The 19439-nt window shown below is 41.4% G+C and overlaps 1 protein-coding gene across 3 annotated transcripts in view; it reads left to right on the forward strand.

Moving 5' to 3' along the window:
* The window catches only part of LOC147028714 (ephrin type-A receptor 7-like), a 468482-nt gene that overhangs the window by 444708 nt on the left and 4335 nt on the right, over positions 1-19439 (forward strand). The gene's annotated exons all lie outside the window — the stretch shown is intronic.

Genomic DNA, 19439 nt, shown 5'->3' on the forward strand with positions numbered 1-19439 from the left:
ACCTTTTCTTTAGATTACTGCTCAAGGAGCGATACATCAATGTCTTACTTCAATTGAAAATTGTAAATGTCAGCTAGATCGCTTTTCTCATGCTTTTATTATTCCTTCCTTCGAATTGCAATTCAATTTTCTGACAATGGAGTTTGATTTATTAATTTTTTTTTTTCTATTCCTACCAAGTTGAACATGATCTTACATCAAATTCGTTTTTATTAATTGTTCCATCGGCTTTCAAAATACCGAATTGTTTTCCAGTTTGTAAAAGTTCTCCTCAAGGTCACACTTTACTTGCCGTTTCATATCTGCTTTGAAATCAACTTACAGGTTGAGTCAGGGTGCTTGTGTGAAATGCATTACTCAATCAGTCATTGTTATACTGAATCCTGGCGAAAGGAAATGCTTTAAAATTGGTTTGAGACAAAACATACTTCCATCATAATTTCGAGGGACATTAAGCAGTCTGTCCAATATGATAGCATCCGCTGGCAGGCTTTAAAGATCCCACATCATATATCGAAAAGTATCGGGCGACATGTGTTGATATCCTGGGAAAATACCCTCATAATCTATACGGCGCTGCGTCAGTGGCACGGCGGTCCCTCATCCATGATGAAACCAGCAGACTAAGTTCGTGATTTAATCCCGGTCAAATTAGCATTCACAAGATCATGATCATGAAGTTTCCTGGTGCTGGATGTGCTGCTCTTCTTTCAATCTGAGTTGCCTTGTTCATGTTCCAGTCACGTGCATGTCATAACCCCTGGCTCATGAAGTGGGGAACCCAGGTTCAAATCCTTTACACCCTTTGTGTTTGTTTATTGTTTACTAATGTCGTTTAAATTCATGTAAAATACAATGATGTCAACTAATGTTTGTCCTGTATGTGATAACAAGGATTACAAGGAAATTGTGCGCAGGAAGTGGCCATTCGGCCCATCATTTTTGTGCCACACCAATACCAGATTTAATAAATCCGTCAATACGCCTTCCCTTTTGGCTGCTACACTGGTACTCATTTCACTGACTTTGGAAGGATGGCAGGCAGAGTCAACCCCCTGGTGTTCATTCAGCGCCAACGGGGCTTGACCTCATGACCCTCGGATCCCAAACCACCACCCAAACCATGAAGCCAACACCACTTTATCGATGGATGTTCAAAATCCTTTATTCATCAAAGCCAAATTACAAATTGAAGAAGAAGTGGAGGACACTTATGTCTATCATGCCGTTTTTCCAAAAACAGTTTATACATTCTACATCATACATATGATTTCTGAGTATATCTGTCTCGTACTCTTGAATGTGCGTTTTCATCAATTATCCATTTAAATCCTCGAACCAAGATTGACTGGGATGAACCAATGTAACCCAGCCATAGAGATTATACATGTGATTATGATTGGTGTTGGTTGAATGGTTATGATGGTTGGCTTGGGACTATTGGTTCCTAAGTTCAAATCCTGGTTCATTGAATTAATACCAGGTGGGGTTGACTCAGCCTGTCATCGTTCCAAGGTTGGCAAAATCAGTACCAGCTTGCTTGGATGGTTGAGCCATTTGAGTATCCTGTGTCGGAGTGGCAACCCGTCCATGATTGTGTCCAAGAGTCAAGGAGACTGCTTCGGCAGCACCAATGCTCTGCACAGATTCTGGTCTCGATGGATGGATGGATGGATGGATGGATAGAGATTGTTGCCATTGTAATAAATTAATTATTACCTCCACCAACGAAGGTGAAGGAGGTTATGTTATCACCCGTGTGTGTGTGTGTGTGTGTGTGTGTGTGTGTGTGTGTGTGTGTGTGTGTGTGTGTGTGTGTGTGTGTGTGTGTGTGTGTGTGTGTGTGTGTGTGTGTGTGTGTGCAGGATATCTCAAAAAATTGTGTACGGATCCAGATGAAATTTTGTGGGCAGGTTGGTTGTGTGTCAAGGAGGAACCGATTCGATTTTAGTGAAGATCCGGATCCGGATCCAACTACTAGAATTTTTTTACGTGATTCTTCACCATTGAGAGATCAGGCTAAAAATGTTATTTAGCTCAATATCTCAAAAAGTTGTGCACGGATTCGGACGAAACTTGATGGCCGGGTTGAGTATGTAACAAGGAAATTTTTTTTCGATTTTGGTGAAGATCTGAATCCGGATCCGGATACAATAATTATTTAGTTCTTAAAGTGATTCTTCACCATTGAGAGATTGGGCCAAAAACAAGAAATAACATGATATTTCAAAAATGTATTCGGCCCGATATGTTCTCGTGGATCAGGCATTATGTGGCGGAGGTACGCGCTCTACCGAGTGCCCTTCTAGCTTCCTCTAGTTTTATCGTCTGATCTCAAATAGTTCTTGCTTGGCTAATCACATGTCTTTGCAGACATGTGGCTTATTCCTCTCTTGAGCTCTTGTTAAATAAACCTCAGGAGCGCATAATCTGTTGTCAATTCTCATGTGTTATTTCCCTTAGTTTTAACATGCATCCTAAAGGCCCGGTCACACCTTGACGTTTTAGCCAACGTATGCCGATTTTTGAATTTTTTTTCTAAAACGCTGGCACACGTTGAATACGTTATGGGTAAGTTTTGATAACATTGAGAGCACGCTGAAAAACACTGCCATATGTTGTTGTACATTGGCTTTAAACGTTGCACTTTTTGGTTGTCCTCAAATTTTTTCATGCTTGAAATTTCACGACGTATGCCGGCGTATGACTCACACGTTCCGCTACGCTGGCCACAAGTTGTATGTACGGTCTGCGATCATTGACAGACGTCAACACATGCTACTTGTAAGTTAATCATAAGTTGAGACACGCCGAGGTAATGTTTAGCGAACTCGAAACTTATTTCTAACCTATGATTAACGTGTTGTTGGCACGTTACGCGATCGTTGCCACACGTCGACAGACATTACTTTTAAGTTACTCATAGGCTGAAAGACGTCGGTATAATGGATCGTCCTTGCGTCAGCGTCCATGGCCACGGCCAGGACACTTATTTGCAGCATTCTTCAAACTTTTCTTCGGCATGACGAGGATGTTCACACTTCGATGTCTAGCTTGGCCTATGATTCCAATTGTCCATCGGCAGCGTCTATTTAAAATAGTCGAGTTTGAGCGTTTTAACACGTTCAGAAGAAACGCTTCAAATTTCAAAACCCCAGCGTCAAAAAACAAAGGCGAGTGACAGCAATTTAAATCGTTCATTGTAAACAATGAAACTAGCTGAGTGGTACCGTTTAAAAGTCGTTGAGTGTAAAAAAACATCCAATTGTTGAGCGCAAACGTCTACTTTCAATAGTGGAGATGCAGCCATTTAAATCGTTGAGTTTATCATTTAAATCGTTAAACGCAAGGATGATCCATCATAACCCACACCCTCCCCCTCACACTCACCTACTACTGCCAACATGAACAAACTACTACTAATACTAATACTAATACTGATACTGATACTGATACTGTTACTGCTGACATGGACATCGACTCAAAAAGGACTCGAAAACACTGTTGGGTTCCCCTTTTATGAACACCATTTTTATATACCAATTCCCAATACCGCTGGGAACACGTCTTTATATGGCAGTTGTAAGCCAGAAACATGTTAATTTATTTTTTTTTTTGTCGACCGGAAGACGTCATTGGAATACGTCTACATACGTCGATGTGTGTTGGGACTACGTAAAGAATTGGTTCAAAGCACGTCAAAAATAAGTTAGAAATAAGTTTCGCGTAAAAAAGACATTACCGCGACGTGTTTCGACTTATGAGTAGCTTATAAGTAGCGTTTGTGGACGTGTGTAAGCGTCCACATATCGTGTGTAAAACTTATCCCATCGCATGCGGAACGTGTGTCATACGCCGAGTACGTCGTAAAATTTTGAACATGTTTAAAATTTATTGACGTACTCTACTTACTACGACGTATGATAGCGTACTTTAGCGTTCTACTCACGTATACCAAACTTACTCATACCGTATTTGACGTGCCCCAACGTTTTTGACACATTTTTCTTCGGTCAGCATACGCTGGCAAGATCGCCAAGGTGTGACCGCGATGTTGACACTTCCATTTCTACGGCAGTTATGATTCGAATCGTTGTGCATCAGCCTTTTAATAGGCTACGTCACGACATCGTCGGTGATGCGTGCAACGCACTATGCCTAAGGGCCCGGTCACACCTTGACGTTTTAGCCAGCGATGGCAACGTATTAAAATTTATGTAAAACGCTGGCTTACGTTGAACTTTTGATGTTTTGTTTTTTTAAGATTCGGACGTATTCATAACGAGTTGGTCGTATGCATAACATATTAGTAATGGACACAGAACGTTTCGTTGTGTTATAGATAACTTATACCAACGAATGCTGAACCTGTTGTCGGCCTACACAACCGATGCCCAACGATAGTCTAACTTCGGCATAGCGCGTTGCACGCATCGCCGACGATGTCGTGACGTAGCCTATTAAAAGGCTGACGCACAACGATTCGAATCATAACTGCCGTAGAAATGGAAGTGTCAACATCGCGGTCACACCTTGGCGATCTTGCCAGCGTATTTCGACCTAAGAAAAATGTGTCTAAAACGTTGGGGGCACGTCAAATACGGTATGAGTAAGTTTGGTATACATGAGTAGAACGCTAAAGTACGCTATCATACGTCGTAGTAAGTAGAGTACGTCAAGAAATTTTAAACATGTTCAAAATTTTACGACGTACTCGGCGTATGACACACGTTCTGCATGCGATGGGGATAAGTTTTACACACGATATGTGGACGCTTCCACACGTCCACAAACACTACTTATAAGCTACTCATAAGTCGAAACACGTCGCGGTAATGTCTTTTTACGCGAAACTTATTTCTAATTTATGTTTGACGTGCTTTGTACCAATTCTTTACGTAGTCCCAACACACATCGACGTATGTAGACGTATTCCAATGACGTCTTCCGGTCGACAAAAAAAAAATGAATGTGTTTCTAGCTTACAACTGCCATATAAAGACGTGTTCCCAGCGGTATTGGGAATTGGTATATAAAAATGCTGCTCATAAAAGGGGAACCCAACAGTGTTTTCGAGTTCCTTTTTGAGTCGATGTCCATGCCAGCAGTATCAGTATCAGTATCAGTATCAGTATTAGTATTAGTATTAGTATTAGTAGTAGTAGTAGTTTGTTCATGTTGGCAGTAGTAGGTGAGTGTGAGTGGGAGGGTGTGGGTTATGATGGATCGTCCTTGCGTCCGCGTCTCCACGGGTAGGTTCATAGGCTGCCACTCAACGATTTAAATGGCTGCATCTCCACGATTGAAAGTAGACGCTTGCGCTCAACAATTGGATTTTTTTTACACTCAACGACTTTTAAACGGTACCACTCTGGTATTTTCATTGTTTACAATGAACGATTTAAATTGCTGTCACTCGTCTTTGTTTTTTGACGCTGGGGTTTGGAAATTTGAAGCGTTTCTTCTGAACGTGTTAAAACGCTCAAACTCGACTATTTTAAATAGACGCTGCCGATGGACAATTGGAATCATAGCCAAGCTAGACATCGAAGTGTGAACATCCTCGTCATGCCGAAGAAAAGTTTGAAGAATGCTGCAAATAAGTGTCCAGGCCGTGGCCGTGGACGCTGACGCAAGGATGATCCATTATACCGACGTCTTTCAGCCTATGAGTAACATAAAAGTAATGTCTGTCGATGTGTGGCAATGATCGCGTAACGTGCCAACAACACGTTAATCATAGGTTAGAAATGAGTTTCGGTATGCTAAACATTACCTCGGCGTGTTTCAACTTATGATTAACTTACAAGTAGCATGTGTTGACGTCTGTCAACGATCGCAGACTGTGCATACAACTTGTGGCCAGCGTAGCGGAACGTGTGAGTCATACGCTGGCATACGTTGTGAAATTTCAAGCATGAAAAAATTTGAGGACAACCGAAAAGTACAACGTTTAAAGCCAACGTACAACGACGTATGGCAGTGTTTTTCAGCGTGCTCTCAATGTTATCAAAACTTACCCATAACGTATTCAACGTGTGCCAGCGTTTTATAAAAAAAATTCAAAAATCGGCATACGTTGGCTGAAGGCCCGGTCACACCTTGACGTTTTAACCAACGTATGCCGATTTTTGAATTTTTTTTCTAAAACGCTGGCACACGTTGAATACGTTATGGGTAAGTTTTGATAACATTGAGAGCACGCTGGCATACGTCGTAGTACGTTGCCATACGTCGTTGTACGTTGGCTTTAAACGTTGTACTTTTCGGTTGTCCTCAAATTTTTTCATGCTTGAAATTTCACGACGTATGTCGGCATATGACTCACACGTTCCGCTACGCTGGCCACAAGTTGTAGGCACAGTCTGCGATCGTTGACAGACGTCAACACATGCTACTTGTAAGTTAATCATAAGTTGAGACACACCGAGGTAATGTTTAGAGTACCCGAAACTTATTTCTAACCTATGATTAACGTGTTGTTGGCACGTTACGCGATCGTTGCCACACGTCGACAGACGTTACTTTTAAGTTACTCATAGGCTGAAAGACGTCGGTATAATGGATCGTCCTTGCGTCAGCATCCACGGCCACGGCCAGGACACTTATTTGCAGCATTCTTCAAACTTTTATTCGGCATGACGAGGATGTTCACACTTCGATGTCTAGCTTGGCTATGATTCCAATTGTCCATCGGCAGCGTCTATTTAAAATAGTCGAGTTTGAGCGTTTTAACACGTTCAGAAGAAACGCTTCAAATTTCCAAACCCCAGCGTCAAAAAAAAAACAAAAAAAAAAACAAAGGTGAGTGACAGAAATTTAAATCGTTCATTGTAAACAATGAAACTAGCTGAGTGGTACCGTTTAAAAGTCGTTGAGTGTAAAAAAATCCAATTGTTGTGAGCAAGCGTCTACTTTCAATAGTGGAGATGCAGCCATTTAAATCGTTGAGTGGCAGCTTATGAACCTACCCGTGGACACGCGGACGCAAGGAGGATCCATCATAACCCACACCCTCCCCCTCACACCCACCTACTACTGCCAACATGAACAAACTACTACTAATACTAATACTGATACTGATACTGATACTGATACTGATACTGTTATTGCTGACGTGGACATCGACTCAAAAAGGACTCGAAAACACTGTTGGGTTCCCCTTTTATGAACACCATTTTTATATACCAATTCCCAAAACCGCTGGGAACACGTCTTTATATGGCAGTTGTAAGCTAGAAACACATTCATTTTTTTTTTTGTCGACCGGAAGACATCATTGGAATACGTCTACATACGTCGATGTGTGTTGGGACTACGTAAAGAATTGGTTCAAAGCACGTCAAACATAAGTTAGAAATAAGTTTCGCGTAAAAAAGACATTACCGCGACGTGTTTCGACTTATGAGTAGCTTATAAGTAGCCTTTGTGGACGTATGTAAGCGTCCACATATCGTGTGTAAAACTTATCCCCATCACATGCGAACGTGTGTCATACGCCGAGTACGTCGTAAAATTTTGAACATGTTCAAAATTTCTTGACGTACTCTACTTACTACGACTTATGATAGCGTATTTAGCGTTCTACTCGCGCATACCAAACTTACCCATACCGTATTCGACGTGCCCCAACGTTTTAGACACTTTTTGTTACGTCGGCATACGCTGGCAAGATCGCCAAGGTGTGACCGCGATTTTGACCCTTCCATTTCTACGGCATTTATGATTTGAATCGTTGTGCGTCAGCCTTTTAATAGGCTACGTCACGACATCGTCGGCGATGCGTGCAACGTGCTATGCCTGAGTTAGACTATCGTTGGGCATCGGTTGTGTAGGCCGACAACAGGTTCAGCATTCGTTGGTATAAGTTATCTATAACACAACGAAACGTTCTGTGTAGTTACCAATGCGTTATACATAAGACCAAGTCGCTATGAATACGTCCGAATCTTTAAAAAAAAAACATCAAAAGTTCAACGTAAGCCAGCGTTTTACATAAATTTTAACACGTTGCCATCGCTGGCTAAAACGTCAAGGTGTGACCGGGCCTTAAAACGTCAAGGTGTGACCGGGCCTTAAGTTAGACTATCGTTGGACATCGGTTGTGTAGGCCGACAACAGGTTCAGCATTCGTTGGTATAAGTTATCTATAACACAACGAAACGTTCTGTGTCCGTTACCAATGCGTTATACATAAGACCAAGTCGCTATGAATACGTCCGAATCTTTAAAAAAAAACATCAAAAGTTCAACGTAAGCCAGCGTTTTACATACATTTTAATACGTTGCCATCGCTGGCTAAAACGTCAAGGTGTGACCGGGCCTTAAACTAAATTCAGTGTTGCATAAATAATCATTTTTATTTCTTTTTTTTTAATTTCTTTTATTATTATACTGTACTACTACTTCTACTATGTTCTTTGCCCACATTCAATCTCACCACATGAGTTATCCTTGTCCACACCACAATATTGTGAACATCCAGTCTCTTGACTACTGTCTACTGCCACTCCAATCTCGCTCGCTCTCCATCATCTTCTTCGACCTCAATGTTGGTCTGTCCCTTGTCCTCCCACCAACTGCGTCCATATCAAAGGACTTTTTTTTTCTTTTTCATATACAGAGTCAAGGCTCTTGTAGGAGCTGGAACATATGATGAATCAGGACGCAACAGAACAAAAGCAACAGCAGAAAAAGAAAGGAGAAAACGCCAACAGCAGAGCCGAGGGATAAGATGGATGGAGACTGATGACAATGGAGACAGGTAAAAAAAAAAGATGAGGGGGAGTGGAAAATGCATTGGATCAATAAGATAGATGCAGAAACAAACTATCAGGAGAGAAAAAACTGGAAATTTTTGGGAGGTGTGAAGGGGTTAATTGTGGTGGAAAAGATCTTGGTTTTGGATGCGAGGTGATTTGAGATGGTGGTGAACAACTGTCTTGAAGACTTGGAGTGAAGAATGGGATTGAAGAGAATGTGGAAGTTGGTTCCATAGCAAGGAAAACAAGGACAAATGTGTCCAAGAGCCGTGTCCGAAAGGTTTTGTCTTCACCAGAAGAACAAGAACAAGAAGAAGAAGAAGAACAACGTGGAGCTCTCTTAGAGCCAGTGTTCGCAATGCGAGGTGGATAAAAAAAAGAAGAACAAATGAGTGAAGGTGTGGAGTGATTCTGGATTTTGGGAGTTTCACCAGAAGGGGGTTGCTGGTGGACCACCTTCACCCTGCAAAAACCTGTGTTTGGGGTGGGGGGAAGCACAGAGATAGAAGAGGGAACAAGACCAGAAAGGAGGCAGAAAAAGACAGCAAGACCACGGACTTGCTTTTGATGGTAAAATGATAGGCCCATAGATTCAGCTTTATTGCGGGAGATTCCAATTATCTTGGCTTCCACGGAATCAAGCTGAGCAAGATGTGAAGCAGCAGTGCCAGCCCAGAATGAAGAACAGTGTTCCATAAAGCTGCAGATGAAGGTCTTGTCAGCAGAGAAGAGTTCAGGTGTACCAAGGAAGGATGGAGGATGTCCAGTCGGTAGCTGGCTTTAAACGCCAACTTTGAAGTGTGGTTTCCCCAAGAAAGATCATGGCTGAAAGTGAAACCAAAGAGTTTGCTTGACTGAACTTCATCAAGAGTGTTGTTCATGAAGTAGATGGGAGGGCTTCCCATATGGTCCTTTCAGATAGAGAATGAGGGTGTGGGGTTTCTCAGGATTGAAAGACATACTGTATTCTGAGTGATTTACCAGCTTGTGATTTTGCAAATATCTGAAGAGAGGGAAGAGTTTGATGTCGGCCTATCTCAAGGATGAGGGATATCATGGCAGTGGGTTGTGTCATCAGGAAAGATATAAAGAGGATTTTCCTGAGAATCAGAGATTGTTGATGAAGATTTGGAATAGGACAGTGCCCAGAACACTTCCTTGGGGCACTCCAGCCTTGACAGAGAGAGCAGATCTGTTGAGAGCCACACGTTGGTTTTGAGAGAAGAGGAAGTCAGTAACCCAAGTATGGAATTTTCCTTGAATGCCATAAGCAGAGAGTTTGGAGAGCAAGACAGGATGCCAGACTGTATTGATAGCTCAATACATAAATATATATATATATATGTATATGTATATATATATATATATATATATATATATATATATATATATATATATATATATATATATATATATATATATATATATATACATATATATATATATATATATATGTATATGTATATATATATATATATATATATATATATATATATATATATATATGTAGCGGGATGGCCCTGATGTCATGTCTGATATTGAGGGCCTCCATCCATTGTTAGGAGAGCAGAGGAAACATGTCCAAGGTAGCGTGACCTGGTCTGAATCTAAATTATTTGTCTGAGATGAAGTCATTGGAGAAGAGGAAGGATTTGATGTCAACTGCAACAAGATGGATTCCATGACCTCGCTGATTATAGAAAGTAATCCCATGGGTCTGTAGTTAAGGATATTGGTTGCTGCACCTTGCTTATGTGATGCGGTAATGTTGGCTGACTGCCGAGCAGATGAAGATGCCCTCAGGAAAATTACCTCTGAACAGAGTAGAAAGACGATGTGCAAGAGCAGCACAACAGGTTTTTTATTTTTTTAGAACAATTGAGCTGATGCCATCTGGTCCAGTTGAAATATCACACACAAGAGTTGCCAGAAACCTCTCCACCTTCTCACATGCAAAAGACACATAATCCAGGAGCAGTTGGGTTTGACTGAGTATGGTGGGAACACAGTGCAATGGGTTGTGGATACAATAGTTGGAAGCAAACACAAAAGTGAGGCGTTCAGCCTTCTCACGAGTCAAATAGGCTGTGGTGCCATTTGAAGTGAGGGAAGGGAAGTATACTCCAGAGACAGACTTAACAAGGTGACACCATGTTTTAGAGGAGGGGGAAAAATTTAAAAGTTGGTGTTTGAAGTTGGCCAGATGTTGTTTTCTGACTTCCCTGAGAGTGAACACACTTGTTGCTGGCTTTTTGGGGTGATCTGATGTGTCTTCGAAGCAGGAAAGGCAAGTTGTTTCAAGGCAATTGCCCTACCACAGGATGCATTGTACAATGGGTGGGCGGATACATATGATGACTGAAGATGAGATGGGATGGATCTCTGTGGAAGAGAGTGCATGTTTCTGTGGAAGAATTCCCAGGTGAGGTAATATCAGGGGCACGAGATATAGGAGACAGTCCTGAAGTGAGATGGCTGCCAGTCTGCCTGAGTGAACTGCCAGATTTTCCGGCCTTAAAGCAGCTCACTAAGAATAGTTGGAGAGATGTTGATTCTCACAAGCACATTGTCAGATTAACCAATTGGAAAAGAGAAAGAGCAGGAGACATTACCAGGGAAGTTGGTCATTAACAAGTCGAGAAGGAAGGATTTGCAAACTGGCAAAAATCCAGGTCGGAAAGTTCACAGACTGAGTCGGTCTCGTCAAGTTACAAAAATCCTTTTGTGAAGTGGTGAAAGAGCTACGAACACTGGCGAGAGTGGAATCACCACATATGAGGAAGAGAGAGTTGTGATGAGTGGTTAGAAGTTGGTCCATATTGTCAGAGAGAGACAGAGAGAGAGACAGAGAGAGAGATAGATGTAAATGGAGTCATCACTGCTTGGAAAATAGTACAACACACAGACAAACAAGACGAGGGAGCAGAGGGGAAGTTGCAGTCAAAGGTATTCCTGGGTGTTGGGAGGTGTAAGAGCAATACACGGACAGTGGGAGTTATTGAAGTAAAGTGCAACTCCACCGCCAGAACAGGGTTCAGGCCTATCAAACCAGAGGCAATAGCCAGGGAGAGACACTGAGTAGTCATGGATGTCCTGTGGGCGGAAGGATTATTTTAAATAGATGATGTTCAGGTTACCAGCAGTGGTCTGGATTGAGAGATTTAAAATACAGATGTCGGAAGTTGACCTCGGTGTTGGTATTATTATTGTTATTATTATTGTTATTATTATTATTATTATTATTATGAGTACCATTATGATTACCTCTGCCACTGAAGGTGGATGGAGGTTATGTTTTCACCCCTGTAAGTCTGTCTGTTTGTTTGTACGTCTGTGAACAGGATATCTCAAGTTGGTTATGGACGGATTCAGATGAAATTTTTGTGGACAGGTTGGATATGTGACAAGAATAAATGGATTAAATTTTGGTGATGATCCGGATTCAGATCCGGATACTGGAATTTTTAAGTGATTCTTCACCATTGAGAGATTGGACCATAAACTATGCCTAGCACAATGTCTCAAAAAGTCGTGGATGGATTCAGACGAAAATTGGTGGACAGGTTGGGAGTGTGACAAGGACAAAAGGATTAGCTTTTGGTGAAGATCCTGTTTTGGATTCGGATCCTAGAATTTTTCCAGTGAATCCTCACAATTGAGAGAGGGACCAAAAACGACATACTTGAAGCACAATATCTCAAAATTTATGGATGGATTTGGACGAAACTTGGGGGACAGTTTGGGTGTGTGAGAAGGTAGATTTCATTTAATTTTGGTGAAGATCCGAATGCAGATCCTAAAGGTTTTTTTTAACCATTTAGTGATTCTTTAGCATTGAGAGATGGGGCCAAAAACGATATGAAGCATGATGTCTCAAAATGTGTGGGCAAGTTATGACAAAACGAGGTGGATGTTCGTTAGGTGACCAGAACAAGCCGATTCGATTTTGGTTCAAGTCCAGATCCAGATATGGCCTATCAGTGAGTTACAAAACAAAAAAAATGTTCAGCCTGGCAGAGGTATGCGATCCACCGAGTGCTGGTCTACTCTACCGGTAAGCAGTTTGAGAACACCCCCATTTTTCCAGTTTTTACTGAAATTTAAGCAGTTCAATGTTTCAATATACTCTTGCAGATAAAAAAAGAAATCATGGAATCATTTTGTTGAACAAAATTTAATCTAAGTTTTCGACTCATCAAAGTAGCCACCTTTTGCAGATATAACAGCCGAAGATACTCGTGGCATTCTTTCTACAATGGAAATCAAATATTGTTCAGAAAGTTCTTCCCAACACTGTTGCAGAAGTTCCCATAAATGTGTTGCACTTGTAGGTTGTTTTGCTTTCACCCTTCTGTCCAGTTCATCCCAAACCAGCTCGATGGGATTTAATTCTGGAGACTGTGCTGGCCATTCCATGATTTGAAGCCTACCGTGTTGTTCTTTTCTTCTAAGGTAGTTCTGACATAGCCTGGAGGTATGTTTTGGGTCGTTATCTTGCTGAAGGATGAACGCCTGACCAACTAGGCATAGACCAGAGGGTATTGCATGGCGCTGCAAAATGCTGTGGTCGCCCTTTTAGTTCAGGGTGCCAGTCACTCTGTGCAAGTCACCGACTCTGGATCCAGCAAAAGACCCCAGATCATCACGCTTCCTCCTCCATGTTTGACAGTTGGGGTTACACAATGAGGAACCATCCTTTCACCTACTCGACGGCGTACAAAACCCCTGCTGATGAACCGAAGATTTCAAATATTGATTCGTCGGTCCATAAGACCTTCTTCCAGTTTTTCGTAGTCCACTGTCAGTGCTTCATGGCCCAGGCAAGCCTCTTTTTCTTATTTTGCAATCTTGGCAATGGCTTTCTTACTGCCACTCAAACTGTCAAACCTGCAGTTCGAAGTCTTCTCTTCACAGTTGAAACTGAGACTTCCTTACTTCGACCAGTGTTAAGCTGTGCTTGAAGCTGCTGTCCTGTGAGCTGCCTATCACGCAAGCTGTTGAGTCTCTGAAACTTGTCTTCTGATTGTGTTGTGGCTTTGGGTCTGCCAGACCTCTTCCTGTCAGTTTCCTCCAGTTCCCAAGTGCCTTTTGAAGGTGGAGGAAACTGTACTCACTGACACCATGGCACGCTTTGCAATTTCTCGAAAGGAAAGAACTACATTTTTATGGGTGATAATGGTCTGTCTTTCTTCCTTTGTTAATTGTCTTTTTCTCACCATTATGATAGCAATATACTACTTCCTGCAGTGCAATATTGTCCAAATAATGCTTCAGAGGGTGTAGCAACACAGTCTGTTCCATCACTGCTTTTATACAGACAGAGTGTTTGTAACTAATCAACAAAAGTTAGGAAATCTGTAGGAATTGTTTGCATCAACTTTCAAGGCTTAATTTACTTCCATTGCTGCAGAACAGCTGCAGTTGCTGACCCATTACTTGTTCCCTGAAAAGGACCTTTTTTAACAACTCTGTAATTTACATTATTTTTCAGTTTTTGGTAACCTAAACTTATTTTTTAACCTCTGGCAGTTTACCGCTTAGCTTTGTACCATTTCCGGTTATTCACTGGATTTGAACTGCTTAAATTTCAGTAAAATCTGAAAAATGGGGGTGTTCCAAAACTTTTAACCGATAGAGTAGTTATGAGTCCCCTGTCAGGTTCACCAGAGGGGACTTGTAGGTGTGCTTTCCATTTGTCCATTCTGTCTGTCCATCCATCTGTCGCACCTGAGGCTTTTCAGACTTTTTTCCCATGCACTTTAACTTGTTCAAATGAAACCTCGTACCTGGCTTCATTCTGATAACGTGCAGAATAAGTTCGAGTTTGAGCTTATTTCGTCAATTTTTTTCACAGAGTTATGCCCATTTGAAACTTACAAAATATCACAGTTATATGTATGTGAGTCAGTGTCAAGCTGCCCTGACTCCACCCCCAATAAAAACGTGTGCCACCATTGCACAAAGCAGCACAGATCGGTAGGCCACAGGCTTTAGGCCTGGGTGTTAGCTGTTAGCCCATGTCCCAGTGCAATTGGAATGATTCCAAGCATATAACCTCAAATTATTATGTATGTACATGAGCCGTACAGTCATGTTTTTGCTTCATGTAAATGCATCAGGTTATTTCCTCCGCCACCAAAGATGAACGAGGTTATTTTTTAACCCCATTCTGTCTGTTTGTTTGCTTGTTTGTTTATGTTCAGGATGTCTCAAAAATTTTTGGACGGATCCAGATGAAATTTTGTAAACAAGTTGGGTGTGTGACAAGGGCGAAGTGATTAGATTTTTGTGAAGAACCCGATCCGGATCCCATTACTAAAATTTGAAAAGTGATTCTTCACCATTGAGAGATGGGGGCTCAAAAACGATAAATAGCAAGATATCTCAAAAATGTATTGGGCTAGATATGTTTTCGTGGATCAGGCCCTTCTTGTTTTTAATATGAAATAGGCAAGTCGTAGAAACTAACGAAACATGGTGAGTTTCTTCATTCCTCATTTTTGTTCCGGTATCAGCTCGTGCGTGCGTTAAAACAAACTAAGTTTTTATCTACGGTTGGTTCTCCTCATTGTCTTTATTTGTATCTCGTCCACAAAAGATATCAGGAAATGAAAATTGCTTTTCCTTCAATTTTGCCGAATAGACCCAAACACGGTGTGTTAGAGAGTTTCTTCTTCTTCATGGATCTGGTGGGGGTCATATATTGCAAAGCAATTCTCGTTCTTGTTATTATTGTTATTATTACTAGTACGTGCCCGTACGTGCATGGCCGTATGTGCAAAAAAAGAAAAACCTTTCAAACAACCACACAGGCCGTTCCTTCGCTCGCGTAAACAACGACTGGATTGGGCCATTGTGTTTATCTATAAATGCGCATAAGAAATCGAGAAATTATTAGAATACAGGAAGTCATCACTATCCGGAAGTCCGTACATTGTAACCCATAATGGGGAACGCGGCTGAGGATCTCTTCCACATCGGCCACGCCTACGCAGCAATGTGTCCTGTCATTGTTTTGGTAAATAAATGGCCATAACTTGGGAAGCACTTGTCCAATTAATATCAAACCTTGAAAAGGCACATCCTCAGGTCCCCAGCAATATATCTGGTAAGTTTCAATTAGATCGGACAAGTGGTTGTCGAGAAACAGCGGTCACAGACACACACACACACACACACACACACACACACACACACACACACACACACTGCTGGAATTATAGATAGATTAGCTGGGAGAAGCTCTTCTAGATTTCCCTGTGAGAGGATAATGATCTCTAACTTTCTAGTGTTTCTGATGAAACCTCCACAAGCATAGCACTCTTCACCTTTCCAATGATCATTTCTTCCTCTTCCCCACCAATGCAAGTTTGGATTTATCCTCTCGTTGAAGTGTGTTCCTAATTGTCTTCATGTATGTTTTTTTGTCTCCAAAAATGAATTCCTCCGCTAAATATGGACCTCTCGAAGAACCATCTTCTTTAATGTGCTTTCATCATCAATGCATTTCATGATGTAACACAATCCACCTGCAGATATACATTATTCTTTATATCCAAGTTTTTCATTTGCTATGGTTCTTTAGATCACAGATGTTATCACTTTAGATCCCTTTGAATGTACAACAAAGAAAATACATAATTGCTCTTTACATACAAGTTTATAGTTTGTGGAGGAATGTCAGAAGCAGTTCATTCCCCTTCTGATATGTCACAGTAAATGATAAACTTTGATCTGAAGAACGTTATCTATTTCCTTCGTGATACCCTCAAAGTCTGTGCGAGTGGCTTTGGGGTGCTTAACTCCCTTTCAACAGTCGGGTCAAAAGAGAGGAGATTATACGACATAACAGAAGGCTAACACTTTTTCGGAGACGAGCCTGTGATGTATTGAGTATCTGTGTTTGAAATCAGTTTGATAAAAGCATCCGCTTCAATGCACCTTTTGGAGAAAAGAGCTGATGAAGAATGGAGTTACAGTTTGAGAGTCACACTAGATCAAGAGATCTCAAAAGCATGTGATGTTTCAGAAGGTGTTAAAACCACTCGGTGCCAAAAGAAAAAAAATAATCAGGTTCCAAAGATAGAGCCGGATCTCTTAGCAATCTTGGATTCGGGGTCAAGAAGGGAAAGTGGGAGTCAGCAGGAAGGAATCGAGGGAAATTGATTTCTCTTCACACACAACACAACAATCACCCACTTCCCAAATAGCTCTCACTTGTTGGAAGATTCTTCAGCAGTTGGGAAACACTTTGCAAACCAGTGGATCAAGGCAGCATACGAGATAAACCGACTTGCTTTGCATGCAGCTTGCTTATGCACGAAGTGCTGTCGATTAATTACTTGTTGGAAGTTTTAGAATGTGTATATTATATTTAAGAATTTATTAACTCCAGCACTTTTTCGGCCCAATGCTTTCACAGAAGAGAATGACTATCTCGCAGGTTTGTAGTACTCCAGTCAGACTCGGGTTGCATCTTTATGACTTGTGACAACTGAAGACTCAGGAGCCGGAAGACCCGAGACCCAAACCTTTTTTACTTGAGTATTTAAACCTGCAAATCAATGGAGTAATTTTGGAGTTGGTGGAAATGTAACTCATTTTAAAATTGAAGACATGGGATGTGTGACGCAAGATTCAATCCTCTAGATGGAACAGTTGACTCTAGACTTCATACAGGAGACAAGCTGTCTACCCTACAATGTACTTCCATTCTGTCAGTCATGAGAGTATGTGTCACACAATTTACTTTTGATTCTCGTCCTTTACTTGTTAGTATGTCTGTTGTTTGTTCTCTTTTATTCATAAATGCAGTTAGTTAATTACCTCTGTCACTGATGGTGGATGGAGGTTATGTTTTTACCCTGTCTGTCTGTTTGTCTGTTTGTGAGCATGATATCTCAAAAGGTTGTGGAATTTGGCCGAAATTTGGTGTGTGTGAAAAGGACGAATTGTTGATAGTTTGGTGAAGATCCGGATCCAACTATTAGAATCTTTAGATCCTCATGGAGGATCTCAAAGTCTTACTCATGTTGTTGTTCTTAATCTTCTTCTTGTGGACTTTTTTGTTTCACAGCCCCCAGTTTTCATCGAAACTTCCTGAAACTTGGCATATATATGTAAAAATACCCTGTGCAGACAGTAACAATCTCCGATTTTGAAAATTCCTCCTAGAAAAAAAGTGATGACGTCAAAATATCTCCGCTAATGGAAATCGCCTAAAAAATTATCTCCGAAACTAGGCAAGCTGTTTGAATTCTGTTTGCGGGAATCAAGCCGGGCATGAGCACAGATTATAATTTATCACAAACCTGATACATCACAATGATGTCATATTCGTTTTATGACATCATCATTAAGAGGACGAGGATCTTAGCTCATTTGAGCTTGTTTAAGTGGTTTTTCACCATGAAGAGATGGGGCCAAAAACGATATATAGCACGATATCTCACAAACTTCTGTATGAGTTATGAGAAAATTTGGTGGATGAGTTGGCTAGGTGACATGAACAAGCCAATTCGATTTTGGTGTGTGACAAGGGTGAAAGCCCAGATCTGCATGTGGACCAATCAATGGAATACAAAATGTAAACTGTTCAGCCTGGCGGAGGTATGCGCTCTACCAAGTGCCAATCTCGTGGTATCTGTGTCCAGGAGGTCCTCGCTTTATGTGTGTAAATTTTCTCCTTTATTCTCTAGCAACGGTGTAGTTTATAAGGGGTGGACATTTCGAGTTGAACTTGGCCTTTGTGCTTGTAATTAAAGCTAGAAATATCACACATAAGTCTTTATCCATTCCATTGCAAGATTACAGCCTTCATTTGGGGTGTTTGCACACTTGCCTCCCTTCCCAATTCTCGGTTGGCGAGACAAGGCAGGAATTGGGAATTTGTTCACAGTGCTGCTGATAACTCGCCTACTCTTTGGGAAGGAAACTGTGGGACTTTTAGCATCCACCATCTCAGGCCGGCAGACAGGAGATCCAGTTTAACGTCCATCGTTGGGGCGGTACAAACATCGATGTCGTGCTCTGCCTGTAAAACACAAGGTTGACAGTTTATAGCTGGTTTCAGATTTGAACCCATGGTAGATAGCTCAATGACGAGTGTGCATACCACTGGACTATCCTCGAAATAATGTGCTGCGATTCAAACACTTTGTTGGTTTCCTTTTAATTAATTGGTTCAACATTTATAGCAACTCCTTCAACAACTTGAGGTTAAATGACATTTGAAGGAGAAATTACCTAATTGCAAGACCAAGCCTTTTAATCCTTCAAGTGCACCATGTCACATTGGGTTCTAAAAAGCCAATATGTCTGTGCTGTTGGCCTGTATGCTACGATCCCCAAAAGTTTGGCAGGTCGTCTGCTAGCCTGTCGCTCAGCCTGAAACCCAATCGTTCTTGTCATGGAGACAAGCGACACTCTAATTGTTCCCGATGTCACACAACCGAGTTGAAATGCATGGCTGCTTGCATTGCAAGGACCGCCGGTACTCGGGGAGCGACAGAAAGCTTGATGGTCTGTCCAGTCAGCATCAATGAGAGTTGCAAACCTTTATTATCAGAAGCAAAAGACATTTTCCTTGTTGCAGTCTTTTCTTGGGTTCCCGAACTGAATGACGACTTGATGGGACAAAAAAACCCCCTGAAATCCCGACCCTCATGTGAGAAATCA

The sequence above is a fragment of the Eptatretus burgeri genome, chromosome 4 (genome assembly GCF_056783735.1).
Source record: "Eptatretus burgeri isolate ZD-2024b chromosome 4, Ebu_testis_v1, whole genome shotgun sequence".
NCBI classification, from domain to species: Eukaryota; Metazoa; Chordata; class Myxini; order Myxiniformes; family Myxinidae; genus Eptatretus; species Eptatretus burgeri.